At 34.7% G+C, this 19,311-nt stretch overlaps 1 pseudogene; it reads right to left on the bottom strand.

Annotated features, from left to right (window-relative positions):
• Positions 1-17,765: 17,765 nt before the first annotated feature.
• LOC116895991 lies at positions 17,766-18,254 on the bottom strand (annotated as a pseudogene).
• Between the last annotated feature and the right edge of the window lie 1,057 nt (positions 18,255-19,311).

The raw sequence follows: 19,311 nt of genomic DNA, 5'->3' as shown, positions 1-19,311 counted from the left end.
AACTTTGGTACTTGATATTTGTCTAGAAAATTGTCCATTTCCTCCAGATTTTCCAGTTTTGTTGAATATAGACTTTTGTGGTAGGAGCTGATGACTTTTTGAATTTCCTCAGATACTGTAGTTATGTCTTCCTTTTCATTTCTGATTTTGTTAATTTGGATACACTCTCTGTGACCTTTGGTTATTCTGGCTAAGGGTTTATCTATCTTATTGATTTTCTCAATGAATCAGCTCCTGGTTTTGTTGATTCTTTGTATAGTCCTTTTTGTTCCTACATTGTTCCTCTTTTTTTGTGTGTGTTCTCGCAAGGAGATTACTTTATTGCTTTTTCTAGGGCATAGTTTCCAGACTTGTGTTAGAGTTTTTCATCTATTATCCTTTGTAGGAACTGGATTTATAGAAAGATATTGTGTTAATTTGATTTTGTCATGGAATTTCTTGATTTCTCCATCTATGTTAATTAAATTGGGATTATTCACACTCTTCTATACTTATTATACTTAGGGTTTATCTCCTCATTGTGTCCTGGATTTTCTGGATATGTTGTGCTAGGATCCTTTTGCATTTTACATTATCTTTGATGGCTGTGTGGATGATTTCTATGGTACCTTCTGTCCCTGAGGTTCTCTTTTCTATCTCTTGTATTCTGTTGGTGATGCTTGCATCTTTGACTACTGATCTCTTCCCTAGGTTTTCTATCTCTAGGGTTGTCTCCCTTTGTGCTTTCTTTATTGTTTCTATTTCCATTTTTAAATTCTGGATGGTTTTGTTCAATTTCTTCTTCTGTTTGGTTGTGTGTTCCTGTAATTCTTTAAGGGAATTTTGTGTTTCCTTTTTAAGGGCTTCTGCTTGTTTACTTGTGTTGTTCTGTATTTCTTTAAGGGAGTTATTTATGCCCTTCTTAAAGTCTTCCATCATCATCATAAAATGTCATAAAAATCCAAATATTGCTTCTCTTGTGTGTTCGGATATCCAGTATTTTCTTTGGTGGGTGAACTGAGCTCCAGTGATGCCAAGTAGTCTTGCTTAGGTTCCTGTGCTTGTCTTTAGCCATCAGGTTGTATATGGTGTTTGCTTGTCTTGCTGTCTCTGACATTGGCTTGAACTTCCTGTAGGCCTGTGTGTCAGCACTCCTGTAGAACTGTTTTCTTTCAGCTAATTCTGGGAACAGAGAGCTCTGCTCCCGGTTGGGTGTGTAGGTGCTCCTGGAGACAGGCTTTCAACTCTTATCACAGCAGAAACCCAAAAGGTCCTGCCCCTGACTGCTATTAGGTCCCTGTGCTTAAGGGTCATAGATGGCACTGGGCGGTTTTCTCTTGAGTTAAGAATGTGGGCAAAAAGTAGTTGTATACTCTGACTTCTCAGGAATGTCCACAATTCTGAGGGTCCTTGCTCTTTCCATAATTTAATTCATTCCATAAATTTTACACTTTTCCACATTGTCTTAAAACACCAAAATATTGGACACACTTGAAAGTATTCCAAATGACTATTGTTTTCCTGAATTATTACCATAAAAATGTAATTGATCCTTTGACCCACTGACCTTGAGGTATATTGTATCTGGTGCTTTAGATGACCCTTTAGTCAAACACTCAGAAACTAAGGTTTAGCTCCCCTAAAATGCACTATAGCTTTCCATCTCTTTGTACGAAAAGTCAACACACATTCACTTGTCTTAATTCTACAAAACTCAGTCAAGCAACATAGTCATACTTCCTCTCACCAGTTAATATATCATGTCTCCAAATTTCCTACAGTCTCCAGAAACTGTGGCCTTTAGCTTCACTGTTTCTTCATTATAGAAAACAGTAATTTATAGTTTTCTGTCTCATTTAGATCTTTGCTCAGATTTAAAACTTACAGCCATAATATTTTTACTTTAACACCATTACACAGTATAACTTACTGAATAAGTTTTCCATTTATCCTGAAAAAGGTAACTGTAGATGGTGTAGGTAATATACTAACTATAATATGTGACATATGTATATTATATTGCTGTAGCACATTATTTTATATGCCATGAAAATTTGGTAGCTTCAGTTCATTAGATAACAGATATATATTCATATATATATATATATATAAGTTTAAAAATCATATTGTTAATTAGTAAATTAAACAGCATTATGTTTATATGTGAATAGTGTTTAAACCATTTTTATATGTAGTCTTCTATCATTCAAAAAGATACCTTAGTATATTGTTTATATATATATTAATTTTAATATATATTTTACTACTTTATAACATTCTTTAAATTCTTGTAGAATAAATTACTCATGGTTTATTACTATATGTTCAGTTACATTCAAATAGTGTAATTATACATAGCTATATATGTATATAATAACTATATGATATTTCAAATTATAATAATTAAAATATATTGATTAAAATCATTTAAAAATGTTAAGCATTTATAAACTGTATAATACCTCCATGTTGTTTCACATATTGCATAAGTTCAGCTTTCATATAGAGCAAAATTTATGCAGGAAAGATTACTAGCAGAATTTTTTCATAATGAACACTCTAAAACTTCTAAACAATGTTGCCAGACAGTATACAAATATAGTACATACTTTATGTAGTGTTATGATGTAAAAGACCAATAATACCAAGTAAGAGACAAAAGAATAGAAATATATTAATAGTAAACTATTAATTATTCCACTTACTATTATCTTATATGTATTAAAATAATCAGAAATTTAAAATATTGGCATGTCTAATTATTGAATCTATGGTTAAAATTTGCTTATTCACACATTGTTGCAAAATCCTATTTTATTTATTATATACATTTAAATCCTCTGGATTTTATCATTTTCATGACTTTTTTTCTTTTTTTTTTTTTTTTTTTTTTGAGCTGGGGACCGAACCCAGGGCCTTGCGCTTCCTAGGCAAGCGCTCTACCTGAGCTAAATCCCCAACCCCTTCATGACTTTTTCTAATATACAGTACAGGCTTTCTCATTTTGAATAGGAACTCACATGTAACATTTTCATATTTTATTTCAGTGTTTTGAGCATACCAGAAAGCACTCATATCCTTGGAAGCACTTGATTTATGTGTGAGTGTCATTACCCAGTAGATGGTTATTAACAGAGGTTGAGGCTTGGATTTCATGTGCAGAAGCTTGTTCAGTGTCTTTTGCCTGTGATTCTGAATTTGTGTCAGTTCATTTCTGGTTGCTGCACTCTGATATTATCTCTATATGGTCCTGCTCAACTCACTCCCATCACTTTATTTGTCCCTGTAGTAATTCTTCAGTGACTCTCCTCTGTGCAGTCATGTTAGTGCACACCACCACCAGAGTCAGTGCATGTAGAGGCTACAGTCATTGATTTCTACTGCAATCTTGTATGTTCCCTTGTCAATCTCTTTACTATCTATTCCATTTCGGCTATACATTTATTATTACAGACCTATGTAAAACTGTGCAGTGAAGCACAAACTTAATGGGGAAAAATGAATTAGAACATTAATTCAAAACATTAGTGCTGACATATTAAACATAAGAATGAAACAAAATCAGGTAAGATTTACATATTAAATATGTATACAAGTATGCAAATACAGTGTCATGGTCTTGAACAGATCTAGTAAAGGCTTATAGAAATGGTAGTAATACAAATTGAATTTATTTCATTTTACTGGAAAAAAAGTGGCTTGCATTTGACTGAAATACACGCACACATATAAGCACACACACACACAGACACAGATATATATATATATATATATATATATATATACCCAGATGTGAAAGAGTTAGCTCATCACACCTGCAGTGAACTACCTCAGAAGGAGATGCTAAAAATATAATCCCATGTATATTGTATGTATTCCCTGTCGGCTACATTTAGATTGAAATATTTTTCTGTAAATTATAGACAAAATTTTACACACAATACTTGAAGTCATTGTATTTCCACAGTTTTCTATCATTCATTTTTTTCTAAAAGTGACATTTACAAAGTCAATGAAGTAACATAATATCTACTGATACTTTTCCTAGTGACTTACCATTGAGGCCAAATTTTATTCACTTCACTTCCAAATGTGTTTTAAATGTCTGCTAATTTCCAACAGAATGTTTAAACCAGATTAATATAAAAAGGGGAAACAGAAAACATCAAATCTAAAGTAAGAAGTAAAATATAACATTTAGTTGATGGATACATGTTCAAGGAAAGTGCTGCTTTGTATGATCATAAATGCTTGATTTCTCATGAAAAGAAGTATCAGAATTAAATCACTATGAAGGGGAAACAGACTGAGGATTAGAAACTTAAAAAAAGTGTAAAATGAACTTTGTTCTATAAAATAGCATCATTAAAGAGATATTGATAGGTAATACGCATTGCCAAGGATGTGGGAGTACTTGATACTCCACTGAAATGCAAAATAAGTAACTAAGAATTAGGGAACACAAATACTAAGAGTTAACCATATATGTGTATTCAAAGAAACTCTCAGCAATAACTAATCCCAAGGCAAAAGATCAACATTTTGGCTGACCTTTATTCCTGAAGTGAGTGTTGGTAATGGAATTGTAGTCTCACTATGTAAAGGGGAATCGGATTAATATGTGAGAAATATTTATTTTGAGATTCTTACGTAAAGAGAGATGGAGCAACATATTTCCTAAATATTTTGGAGGGTATTAAGTATTAATCAAAAATTGCAGAGCATGGGAGTTTAAAAATCACCTTAAAAATACCTGTGTCATATTTTTAGTTGTGTGCCTTACCTTTAAAGTCTGAGCCATCTCTACAGGCCAAGGATGGCCCTTGTCCGGCATCAGTGGGAAGAGAGGTCTTTGGTCCTGTGAAGGCTAGATGCCCCAGTGAAGTGGAATGCAAGACAGGAGAGTCAGGAGGGAGAGGGTGGGTGGGTGAGGGAGCACCCTCATTGAAGCATGGAGAGGAATGATGGGATAGATGGTTGCCTGAAGGGAAACCAGAAAAGGAGATAACCTTTGAAATGTAAATAAAGAAAATATCCAATAAAAAAGTACTAGTGTCTATGCTTGGTGTGTTGGCTTCTGTATCTTTGCCTTTTTGATCTTTGTCTTATCCACTCCAGGTATAGCATATGGTGATTATGTGGTGCGTAGTTTCCAAGGCACAGATTGGGTGAGTCTACAGTCATCTTGAAAACCCTGTCCCTTAGACAGGTGAAATATTTCCTAAATCTCTTGAGAAGTTTGGCATTCATGAAGGGACATTCATGAAGGTAGGGATGGCCTTATCTAGTTGTGAATTGTGCTACTTAAACTCATTTGTGAGCTGTTCAATGCTGCCATGTGGCGCTCCACATTAAATTAAAATCAGAAATGAAATACAATACTCTTGAGAAAGATTAGCTATGAATAAGCCATGTACATCCTTATATCACCGATGCAAGTCTTTGAATCTTGTGAAATCACAAATCACATTAACTAAAACAAACAAAAAAAATCTAAGGCTACATAAAATGTCTGCATAAGTAACCATTTTCCTGACCATCACAGAACTTCATTCATGTCCTTGACAGAGAAACAGCAATGTGATATATATGGTTCTGAAAATGTGACCTAATGAAGCACATCATAAAAAATAGCATAGTTCAATTAACCTGAACTGTGAAGTAACTTTTGCTTGCATGCTCATGTAATTTCCATTTTTACATAATCTGTGGGGTATATGTTTAACTAATGGGTCCCATAAGTGTCTACTGCAAGTGTTGTGATCAGTAACCTGTCTTCATTAGACTTTGAAGAATATATATAAAATGAAATTTCATGAAAATATATCCATTTTAGAAATTTGATGAAAACATATTGCAAATACACAGTGAAATTATAGTCAGCTGTAAAAATGTAAAACTAAGAAATTTTGCATAAATGACTACAAATCAAAAATACAAAGGGTGGAGGATTTTTATGAACAAAGAGATGGTAGAATCCAAGTAGTAGCAGGGATACTAGGAGAATAATGGTAGAGGCTTTAGGTAGGGAGTTGTCAGGATAGAACAAAGGAGTATGTTAGCAGGGCTATCTAATATTGAATAAATGTCAAAAACTATTTGAAGACATATTGAGATACTTAGAAACAATGTCTGAAAATCTTCATATGCTTCACACATTTATGTTTTTATTCTTTTGATTGGTACCAGTCAATAGCTCATAAAGCAATAATTTGTTCTGATTAGTACCAGTCAATAGCTCATTCAGGAATAATTTATATGCATATTTTTCTATTTCATCAGCCCTTTTTATATCATAATATTTTTAAAGAAAAGAATTATACTCCATTTCTTCTAAATAACTACTTCCTTTCTTCTAAAATATATGCCGATACCCTACTCAAATGAATTTTTTGACTAACTACATCATCCACACACAAATTCAGTTAATGTTCTCATTTTCTGGCTGTGTCAGTATTGCTTAAATTTCTGGTCAGGTTTTGTGTTTAATATTATAGAGCAACCTCATTAGAGTGCAGAATGTGATTTGACCTCTGTACCATGAAATAGAAATCCATGACGAGCTGTAGAGTAAACTATTCTTCATTACATATTCACATAATTCCAGGAACACTTTGTTGATTCACAGGACTATTAAATGTTAAACATATAGTAAATGCCTTAAGATATGAAAGTATCTACTTTAAGGATTGCGATCGGCAATGTTACTACACTTTAAATAACAGGATTTAAAATATATCTATTTCATAAATAACTTCATGAAAATATCTTCTAGTTCAGGAATTTAATGAAAGTATATTACATATGCATAGTGAAATTATATTCAGCTATAATGAAATATAAATTATAAAATTTTCAGGTAAACTATTTCAAGTGAAATCACTTATTGAGTAAGAAAACATTAGATATCATGACAGGTAACTGACTGCTTTCCAAACTATGCTATTGGAATGGATTTCAAGCTACCACACATAAAGTGTCAAGGTTCGATCTTCTGCTAGGAATGCTATTGATAAGAACAAAAAAAAAAATCTCATCCCCTTTTTTATATTGTGAAAATTTCTGACAAATTGAATACAACATGTATGTGAGAAATTTTCTATAGATTATTTGTGTGTTCTTGACACAGATAGAAGCATAGCACACTGTATGTATTAAAGGCTTGCTTTCCTCCTGCACACAGTGAAGGCTGTGTATTTTAGCTGGATTTGACTATTGAATGAAGAGTAGAATGGAGCTGAGTTGACATTTTGAAGAGCAAGCCAACAGTTAAAGAATAAAACCAAAAGGAATATGATTTATATTAGTGAGCATATCATTTCAAAGATTAATGGTAACTTGATAAAAGATATTTTGTTAATCAGTGTTTCGTTTTTATTTTGGTTAGCAACCACGGGGAAAAAAACAATAACACCTATAGGGAATATCCTGTGTCAGATGGAAAATAGTCAGGAATAGAACAGTTGATATAGCCTCATTCTTTACAAAATAAAACTCTGTTGCTCTGTCTCTGTCTCTGTCTCTGTCTCCGTCTCCGTCTCTGTCTCTGTCTTAGTCTCCCTTCTCCCCTCTCCCCTCTCCCCCCTCCTCTCTCCCCTCTCTTCTCTCCCTTCTCTCCCCTCTCCCCCTCCCACTCCGTCTCTCTCTGTGCTCTCTGTCTCTGTCTCTTTGTCTCTCTCTCTTTGTTTATTTCTCCCTCCCTCCCTCGTTCCCTCCCTTTCCATGGAGTAGTGTTCCTATGCATATATGTTTAGGGCTGACTTCATAAAATTGGATAACTAAGCAGATTGTTGGCTTTGCAATAAATCGTGCAGCTCTCCTTCCACATCTATTGACAGGCTGCAGCTCTTCATCTAGGGGTCGGGTCCACCAGTATTCTCATTATGCATGTCTGGCTTAGGAAACTATGTCCTTGTCATTCCATGGCTACCCTGTCATAGGTGCAGCTTCCCTGGTATGTCTAGAAGACACTATCATCAGTATGTACCTTGATCATTAGGCTCATCAATGACTTCTCTTCTTTAATATTCCCAGAGTGTAGTAGTAGGGATTGTATTATATATGTACCATGTGGCATAGACACAGCATGGCCCCTTATTATCTGCATCTTAGTCAGTTTTTGAATCCCTTTAATGGCTTCAGTCTATTGCGAACTTTTTTTCATGAGTGCCAAAACTACTATTGTCAGTGGATATATGACAGACATTTAGAATGCAGACAGGAGGTACAATGGCTTAGAAATGTGATAATAGTAAGTTGTCCTCTAGGGTCCATGACCTCCCCAAACACAGTTGCCCAAGTTGATGGTAATACTCATGAATTTCCTTCTATGGAGAGTCAAGTCCAATTAGGTGACTGCTGATTACTCCTGGATATAAATTTCCCTATTGCCCTGTGCTTTTATCTTGATGTTCTGCTCATCACCATAGTGTGTAGGCTTCACCTCTGAGCAGGGTTTTTAATTACTTTTCTCCCTTGGTAGCTTACAGAGTATTTTTAGTTACTATGAGCACTAGTCTTCGGGTAGGCAATTTTCAGGTGATTTCCTCAATGTGCTGTATTTGATGGGATGAAAACTAAGGTTAATGATGATAACCAACATTGTTTTGAAAGACTCCTAACCAATACCTCCCCTGATTATCAATTTGAAGAGAGATTGCTAATACAGGTGTAGTTCTATCTGGTAGAACCCACATTTTCATACGTTGTCCAACTTGGTTTTGAGCAGTGTAAGCTCCAAATCTCTTTGTGTATTATGAAGGTGACTCTATGGTCATTGTATCTGTTCCAAAGATGTGCACACTTTTATTTCTTGTCATTTTCCAAATAACAAAGTATATAAGTAACCTAGAGATGCTTTCAAGTAAAATAAATGTACTCAAGTCAAACACAAATACTACACTGTTTTGTTTAAAGTCAGTAAGTATTTTTAGTGATCTCATACATATGGTAATTTTCAGATCCAATTCCCATTGGCACTGGGTAAAAAGGGTACAAACTGGAGGTAACCTATCAGTTTTACCAAGGATTATGTTTGATAATTAACAATCCTATCTCATTTTCCAGACTGATAGCAAGAAAATATACCTCATTTAAACTTATTCTATTGAGCCCTGATTCAATTATAATATTCTAATATAATATTAAAAATATTGTTGTCTGTACATTATGAAAGAACTCTGCTTTAAATTTATGAGGACCTAGGCAGTTAATAGCATAGATTGTTCTTAAGGAATTTATGAACAACAGTGTCTTGACCCGGTATTTTTGAAATAGGTACAAGAAAGTAAGCTTGAGAACTTGTTCAATGAAATGTGTTTACCCTTCTAGTACATGCTTCTTTTTTCTCTGGTTTAATTCAGAGTTGCCAGAGGACACAGATGATATAGTACTTACCCATTCGTACTTTGTCTACATGTGATAATTGGGACAGATCTGCATGCTACCTTACATTCAAATCACTATTCTCAGGGAATTGGGAGAGAGTTGTTTTTTACTATTCATTGATAGACAAAGTAGGTATTAATGTTAAGACATTACAACCACTTTCTCTTTTATCCCTAAAATTTTTAGTGACCATATGTTTAAAATAACATTTAATATTATAGAGGATAAAAAGGAGATCCTTGTATTTACAATACATACTTTATCAATCTTAGCCTACGTATAGATTTAGTTGGCTGCCTGTATTAATTCTACATATATTCATTCACGTAGAATAATGAAGTTTTGTTCCACACCAATTGTTATGCCTATAGCCTAATTTAAAATAATAAAATTCACCTTCTCAAAATCAAAAAATCTTCATGGTCTGGAGATCTAAAGTATAGGATGTGTATCATTGCTATGGCCTTCAAATAAAAACATAACTTTACAGTCCATAGGATTTTGTTTACAATTTTTAATCTGTTTCCAATTTGTAAAATATTCCTGGAGTCAAACATTGGTCTGAACTAAATAATTTTAATGAATATATTAACAACCTAGTCGAGTGCATCTTGAACTTTCTCAATGCATTTCTGGACAAAGTATAGCTGAAAATACCATCTTGATGAGTAAATGAAAATATTGAGCATATGACGTTTTTATTCAGCTAAAATTAAAGATCAGAAAGCTCAGACATGTCTTCATATTACTTCATATGCCAATGGAGATTTCATAAGATTAGAATGAATGGCAGGTAGCTTAGACTCTGGACTGTGAGGGATGAACTCAAATGTTCTCTCTCTCTCTCTCTCTCTCTCTCTCTCTCTCTCTCTCTTTCTTTCTTTCTTTCTTTCTTCTTTTTCTTTTTTGCTACTAGTGATTTTGGTTATGAAAAGAACTTCTGCCTGCCAGGCTTTAGAATGTCTGTCTTTATTTCTATACATTCAGTTTGTTTTGATACCACGGATCTTCAGGGAAAGTAAAATTTCATGCTGTCCTTCTAGCAGAATTTGCAAAACTTAAAGGTCTAATGGATATGGGAAATATCAGTAGTTAAGCATAACTTCGAATGTGAAGGATAAAACTAAATATAATCTTTTAAAATTCAAATATTTTGTTGAAATGTCTTGAATATGAAAATATTAATATATATGTATCACATTCACTTCTTTGAAAACACATATTTGTAATTTATCCAATTAATTTTATATTTTTAAGGAAATAACACTTTTCTGTATTGCTAATATACAATTTTATTTGAGAATATAAAATTTATATTAATTTTATAATTTTGTTGACTATAATAACATGAGATTTATTTCTGTGCAATTAGTATGAAGTGTTCATGTTTGTGTGTGTGTGTGTGTGTGTGTGCGTGTGTGTGTGTGTATGTATGATGTATTTTTCTTAGCTCCAAAGATTTATTAAAAGTAAAAAGGTATTGGCAAAATGCTTAATACGTTAATACTATTTTCCTATAAGCAGAAAAATATCTGAACAACCCTGCTCTGCACTTTTCACAGTATTTGGTATTGAGTCATCTTTATGAACAATTCAAGTACAACTATTGCAAAATTAATGATCCAAGAAAATGAGCCTTGGTTAGTTTTCCACTCCTTGACTGCTCATATTACACTTGTTCTATAGATAACATTAAAAGAACCACTTTACATTTACATGAACAATAGTTTTGTTGTCTGATCTAGTCAAAGCTGACAAAAATCAATGTTAATTTTACATGAACATAGTTGTTTTAAAGTAAATCAAGGCAACATTTAAAAATATGAATCTAGAAGATTTTCTTGGAGGTTCATGTAAGGCTTTTCAAAACACGAGGTCTATAAGTTGTAAAGTTATTTCTGTAGTTTAGCTATTTTGAGAAACTCACCATATGGCATAAATTTTCTGGTGTCAGTAGTATGCACATTTTGAATGGGAAACTATTCATCTTATTGAAAAAATAGATATATTGGAACTGCTACTTAGATGCTCCCAATCATTGCATGTTCAACACAGATATAAAATCTACAATTTTGTCTCATGCATTGCTGCAATTGTGTCTTGGTGCACACATGGAAATCAAGAAAAAGCTATTGTCAAAATGTTTAATATGTTTATGAAAAGTCACCATAAATGACTCAAAGTGAAAGCAGAGGTTGCTGTGTTGGAGAAATCTGTACCACAATAGAAGACAGACAAGCATGAAGAAGAAATTTTTTTCAAATAGAGACATGAAATTTTGTGCTCACACAGCAGAGTATGTATAAAAACATTGTTAAATAGCTTACCATTGTAAAAACATAATTTATGTTTACATGCATAAGGAAGACAAATGATGGTGACTAAGTTTAGGTACAGGTGTTCAGAAATACATATTCCTACTCATATACGTGCACAAACACATGTACAAATTACACATGCATGCAAACTAGTTACTATAATTTGTGCATACAAACACACACACACACACACAAACATGAACACACACACACAAATAAATTAACAATCAATCTATCTATAAATAATATGAAACCAGTTTCATCATCAGGGAACATAAATCTTAATAACTATAATAATTTACTCAGTATTCTTCTAGGCAAAAAGAAACAATTCTTACCAAATCAATTTGATAAAAAATTTAACAGTACATATTCTTGAAATATGGTACTATCTCCAGGTAATATTGCACTAGCAAGAATTAAAATGACCTTGAATCAAAAGATTAAATTGAAGCTTTCATGGGGCATGGTAGTGTTGTGGAGGGACAGGTAATTTTCAAGTACAGGGAATAAATTTATTCTTCTCCAAATTCATCAATGCAGAAATTGTTGAGGTACTAGAAAACTGTCTTGTTATTGAAGATCCCAAAGCACTCTCCAATTATCCAGACTTGATCTTCCTTAATGAATGAGGCTTCCCATGATCATTTCACTAATTAATACTTAATAGCTAATAACTGGATAAATGACACTACAAAACAGGATACAAGGTTTTGATATTATTTCCTCTTGCCAAATATTCTTAAAAAAATAAGTGCAAATGCTTTAGGTAATGTTTATATGCTCAGACATTATGTGAAATGAGTGTTTTAGAAACAAGTTCCCATCTATAAAAGAGGAGTTATAGCTAAAATGGCATACTAGTATGTGAATAATAAATATAGATAATGTTGTACACTATAATAATAATAATATATTAGGCATAATTATAGGAATTTCTATACCCAGGGATGGTAAATTTACATGTAGGACTAACATAATCTGAGCACCATTTTCAATGTATAATTAAGTACATTAACCATTTGAACTAAATTTCTTTCAAAGTAATAATGATGGATCTCTACTGAAATATTTCTAAAGCATCAATAAGTTAATTTTGCAATACTTTGTGAATTTTAATGTATTGGCAAGTTCTTCATTTATTAGAATTATTGCTAAGTAATGAAATTCTAAATTTTTATTTTCTTTGTCTAAGACCATGGTGGTTTATTTTTATAAAAATAACCCACTCAAATTAGAAGGTCCTTGCCTATAGTTTGCATAGGATACTTCTATTTTTGTTGTTTATGATAGTTTTATTTGGAATGGAATTAAAAGTGCCCACCTTCCCTTTCCTCCCTCTAGCTCCTACCATCTCTCCTCATTCTCAATTTTAGTCTCCTTTTCTTTGACTATTATAATTGCATATATTTGTTTATAAGTATGTATGCACAAATACATAAATACAGTGTGCAAAATCTCTCTATTGTTTGAAGACTAATCCCCTCTGCAGGCTAATTCTCTTTTCTAGCACAGATTAGTTGTTTTTTGTGCTTTTTTTTTCTAGCAGTTTCAGAGGTTTTCACTGAGTACACTGATCCACATGCTGTTATTTTTTGTGAATTGGCAGAAAGAAGGATCTGGTTTCATTCTTCCATATGTAGGTAGACAGCTGTCCAGTACCATTTGTTAAAGCAGCCACCTTTTCTCCAGTGTGCTTCTTGTGACTGTTTCATTATAAATCAGGTGGCTCCAGTTGTGTGGATTTCTCTTTAGGTCCTTTATTCTATTCCATTGCCCTGTATTTGATTTTGTACTAGCAGGATGTTGTTTTTAATCAGGGTGCCTCTGTAATATAATATGAATCAGTTAGTACATGCAACAACATTTTTATTGTTTTGTGTTGTATTGGCTCTATGGAGACTTCTTTGTTTTCATGTGAATTGATTGATTATTTCTATGTTTTTTATTAATAATTTTATTTTTTCCTTCCATTTTATTAAATATGATATTTCTTGTTACATTTCAAATATATTCCCTTTCCTGGTTTCTTTTCTATCAGCCCCCTAACCCCTTCCCCTTCCCTTCTATATGGGTGCTCCCCTCCCTATGGGTCCCCCATTACCGCCCCACAGCAATGTATTTAGTAATTCTGTTGCAGTTTTATCTAAAATTTCATTGAATCAATTGCTTTATGTAAGCTGACCATTTCTGTCCTAGTAATTCTCCACCCAAAATTCATATAGGAGGTCATTCAATTTCTAATTTTTTCTTCTATTTCTCCTTTCTAAATTTCAAAGTATTCATTGCATATGTCTTTCTCTTCCTAGGCTAGCATTACTTCAAAGGATCGTGTTTATTTGTTCTGTTGCTATTGTGAGTGGAATTATTTCTCTGAATGTTTCTCCTTAAGTTTAGAGCTGATTTTCTACATTGAATTGCATTATTACACTTAGTTGAAAGTGTTTATCAGGGACTTATGCTCTGGTGGAGATTTTAATGGCCTTTTATACATATAGCCATGTTTTCTGCACCTGAGAGCTGATTCACCTGTGATAAACACCAGTACCAGAAGGAAGTATGATGGAAGTGGTTTATATAGATTCAATGCAATTTAAGTTATAAACTAAAATAGCATTATTCAAAGAAAAATACAATCCACAAATTCATATTGAAACACAACAGACTCCATACACTCAATATATTCCTCAACAACAAAAAGTAATCCATTACTGAAGAAAATCAGACTACAATGACAGATCAGGAACCTAGAGGCTTGAAACTGAGTGAAGTCTAGGAAAAAATATGCTTATTGGTGTGTTCCACAAGACTCACTCAGTCTGCATTCTTATAGCACTTAGGACTATGAGGACTGGGTTAGTGCTGCCCACAGTGGGCTACTATTTCCCAACTCTATCACTAAGAAAACGCCTATACCTGCTCCTATGGAAGAATTGTCTGTTTTCCCCTCCGTTCAGATTACTCTAGCTTGCCTCAGACTGTTAAAAGTCAAGCTAATGCACACACACAGTTGGGTCATCTTTATAATTGCACCTGGGAAAATATTCACTTAAATGTTTTCTTTCTTTCTGTCTTTTTTTCTTTCTTTCTTTCTTTCTTTCTTTCTTTCTTTCTTTCTTTCTTTCTTTCTTCCCTTTCCTGGCTTGCTTGCTTGTTTTCTTTTTCTCTTTCCTTTCTTTCTGGCTTACTTTCTTGCTTTCTTCCTTTTTGTTAGTGTGGTGTTTTACCAGCAGACTCATACATAGGCCTTCTCATTCAGTATTCTTTCAGTTAAATTTGAGTGTTTATAACCTGAAAGCTTCCTTGGCAAGGGTATTGCACACATATTCCTTTCTGGGTATTACAGTTCCAAGAGTTTAGTTTCTCTAATTAAATAGTAACAACTTTAACAGGTACAAGCATATTATGTTTTTATCATGCCACACTTGCAAGTTTTAACTCATATATACTTCTTTCCTCATAAAACTGTCCCTATGTCATGCCTTTCTGTTTCTGTTCACCAAACTCGTAGGGAACGTAAGCAATAGAAATTCCTGGAGTGCCATGGACTCTTTAATTTTATCGAATAAATGAGGCAGTGCATCATTGATTGGAATCAGTTTCGCACAAAACACACACACACACACACACACACGCACATGCACACGCACACGCACACACACACACACACTGCAACAAGACTGTTTTCTAGAGGGCAATATGAATATACAATTTTAATTACCAGTAGACTCCATTTTAAAACTTCTTTAGTTGAATCTTCACAAGGTTTGAATTTCTGTTGGTGTTCTTTTTAACTTGTATTTGATAATTTTGCTACTTTATTTCTTTATTTATTCCTCTATTGTATTAGGCCGTGGCCATAGTTTTCCTTCTTTCTTATACTCCCCTTCCCTCTACACCCCCCACCCTCTCCTCCAGATCCAGTTGCTCTGCATGTCCCTTTAAAAAAGAGCATCTCTCCCAGGGATTTCAACAGAATACAGCATTACAACATATAATTAGAATAGTCAGATACCCCCATAACAAGGCTGGACAAGGCAAGAAATTAAGAGGAAAAGGGTCTCCAAAGCATGCCAGAGTCAGAAAAAACACCACTCACATAATGTTAGGAGTTCTACAAAAAACACCTGCTACACAAACATAACATATATGCAGAGCACCTAGGTCAGACCCATACAGAATCCCTTGTTTTTGCTTTAGTCTCTGAGCTGTCAGGAGCACGACCTTGTTGGTTGCATCTCCTAAAATTAATTGCTGTAAGAATCCTCTGGTGATAGTTACACTAAACTCTATGCTCTCGAGTATCATTAGGAATCATTAAATTGGCCATTTCTTCTTTGCTGGTCATTTCTGGTTCCATCCTAGATTTCTGGGCTTTCTAGCCTGTGGTTCCTGGCCTTCTAAGCAGTGTCAAAGAGAGGCTTCCCTCTTGTAGTGGAGGGCTCAAGTTGGACCTGTCAATGGTTGTCCATCCCCTCAAATTCTGTATCCCGTCCATCCCAGCACAATGTCAGGAAAGATGAATAGTAACTCAAGGCTTTGTGGCTGGGTTAGTGTCCCATTACCAGTACTAAAAGACATTCCGTCTTCAGGCATCCTTCCTATTCCCTATTACTCAGATTCTTTGCTAGATCACCCTCATAGATAGCAAGAGATTCCATTGCACTAGATTTCTATCTCAGCCATGAAAAACTCTCTAATTCCTGTTGTATCTCTCAATATCCTCTCATTATATCCCTTCCTTCACCCGATCCTTCCTGTTCCCATCTCCACCAGTACCTAATCCATTTGCAACATCCATACTATTTTTCCTTTCCCAGGGAGATCCAACCAACCATCCCTCTTTTAGTATTCCTTGTTACTGAGACTCTCTGGGTCAGCAGTCTACAACATGTATATTCTTTACTACTATCCACTTATAAGTGAGTCTACACCATATTTTTCTTTCTGAGTCTAGAATATCTCATTCAAGATTATTTTTTCCAGTTGGCACTGCTGTAAAAGGTAGTTAAGTTCTCTTAGAACATTCTAACATGAGTCTAGCCCACAGGTGCAATCATATTTCTCTCCCTCAAACTTTTTTTTTCTGTGTGTTTGCTTGTTTTTGTTGTTTTTTGACATTGCTGTAAAAGAAAAAAATACCTGAAATGTACCATGTTTAAAGAAGCAGTCATCGTGTCATGGTATTGTATAGATTTTTATTTGTGGTGAGTCAGGATATAAAGAATGTTGTAACCCCTCCCCTCCCTCCCTCTCTCTCTCTCTCTCTCTGTCTTTCTGTCTCTCTGTTCCTCTGTCTCTCTGTCTCTGTCTCTCTGTTTCTCTCTCTCTGTCTCTCTCTCTCTGTGTGTGTGTGTGTGTGTGTGTGTGTGTGTGTGTGTGTGTGTTTCAGTTTCTCTTTTGCTCGCTGCCAGGATTATTCAGTTCTGGACCCCTTTTGTCTGTATATGCATGCTTATCATCTTTACAGAATACAGCCTTGGGCATTCTTGTTCCACTTCCAACAGTATTAATGTCAGAATTATCAGTTCTTGTTATGTGCCTGAAATTACACTTCACTAATAACATGTCCTAGTGAAGGGAACTATGTTTCTAACGTCTAAGTCAGCTGCAGAAGCACTTTTGAATATGCAGTTCCTGTCATCTTCATTCTTAAGTAAGGTATAGTTCACTCTCAAGTTTCCTTCTGAAATTGGCTTAACTCACTTCTGCATGCATTATGCATATTCTCTGACAAAATCATTACAAAATTCAGGGAGATTACACACACACAAACACACACGCACACACACACACTCACACACACTACACACACACACACACACACACACACACACACACACACACTCTTTGGGGAGAGAAAAGGGTTTATTCAGCTTACGTTTCTACACTGCTGTTTATCACCACAGGAAGTCAGGACTGGAACTCAAGCAGGTCAGGAAGCAGGAGCTGATGCAGAGGCCATGAAGTGATGTTACTTACTGGCTTGCTTCCTCTGACTTGCTCAGCTTGCTTTCTTTCATTTTTATTTTTTGCTTTTCTTTCTGTATGGAAAATTTATTGCAACTCTCCAACTGCGCACTACTTTTTCTTTTCAACATCTTGCTCTGCTGCTTCCTTCGCCCTTTTTCCTCAGGTGCATAAGAGTCTGGCATTGGCACGGGTCCTGTGAAGACTGGCAAAAGCCTTAAAGTTCTTCTCCTCTTCTGTGATGGCTCGGGCCTTTTGCTTTTTGTACACATTCCAGGTGGGCATCACAGGTCCTCTTAGCTGGGTGGCCAATTTAAGTTCTTCAGCAGAACTGTCTATATTCTTTGGAGTATAAGGCTTCCTGGGGAAAAGTATGAGCTTGGAGCAATACTCCTTCAGGCGCTGCATGTTGGCTCAGAGTGATTCAGTGGAATTGTTTCACCTCCTTGGGTCCACAAAGATGCTGATGGTGTGAGTCATTTTCTTGTAGATACCAGCCACCCTGAATTCCTTCAGGCTGAAGCTCCTGCCAGCCTGGACATTGGTGTGGTATCTAACTTTAGGTCACCTCACGATGGGTCTGATGTGTGGTATGGCGTGTGTGTGTGTGTGTGTGTGTGTGTGTGTGTGTGTGTGTGTGTGTGTGTTTGTGACACATCCATCCATCCAGAACAAAATATTCTTGTACAAAGCAGGATTCAATGTTATATTTCCTGTAGCAATATAGGACTTATAAACAGGACACAGATTACCAAACTTGATCTTGAGGGTTCTTTAAAGAACTTCCTGAGAAAATGAAATGCTTTTAATCTTACTTTCAGCAGCTCTATGTGGTATGCTATGTGTAGACTACAGAGCACATATTTATTAAATAATACCATTGTGCCATAAAATGTTTATGAATCAGTATTTAAAGGTAATCAGTGACTTCCTGTATCTTTGAAACCGTTTCTATCTGTACTCGAAAAACCACTGTAAGTACCATCACCAGCAGTGTGTTTTTCTTTGGTGCAAATACTTTCAAATGAAGAGCTCTACAGGCGGCTTTAGATTTGTGTGGTTTGGAGACATGGGTTGGGGGATTGAAACATAATAAGAATTTTGGTTAGTTTAAAATTTGAAACACTGTTTAAAAGTCTTCCATCTTTTTCATTTGAAATTCCAAATCATTTTAAACACTATTCAATGAATGTTAGTGACATTTTTTTTTATGTGTTTAGTGTGACTCCTGGGGCATTTACTCGTAAGTATTAATAAGAACTTAGCCTTCAGTCAAGAAAATCTGAGGAATCTCATGGGTAACAGGGACATATTATGTTTCTCTACACCAGGAAAATGAACAAATCAATTTGCATTTTGAATTCCACAGAGAATGAACACTGCTAGTTAGTCTGTTATGGATTCCTCTAGGAGCAGTAGGCTGAAGTATTTCTGGCGATATCACATACTGACATTTTTATTATCAGGAACTCCTTTGCATGTACAAATAAAAATATGTTCTTTGCTATTGCTGTCTTACTGTGAGCAGAATACTTAGAAAACTGATTCATATTCTTCTCCTTGAGTCTTTATTGCATACCATAAGCTATTTGTCATGTGTATGTCCTAAGGGCTATTGCAACTTTTATGGCCACTTATATTGTGTTCAGATTATATG

This window comes from Rattus rattus, chromosome 3, assembly GCF_011064425.1.
Source record: "Rattus rattus isolate New Zealand chromosome 3, Rrattus_CSIRO_v1, whole genome shotgun sequence".
In the NCBI taxonomy this organism is placed as follows: Eukaryota; Metazoa; Chordata; class Mammalia; order Rodentia; family Muridae; genus Rattus; species Rattus rattus.
Note: the sequence above shows the minus strand (reverse complement) of the source record. Positions and strands in the feature narration are given on the sequence as shown.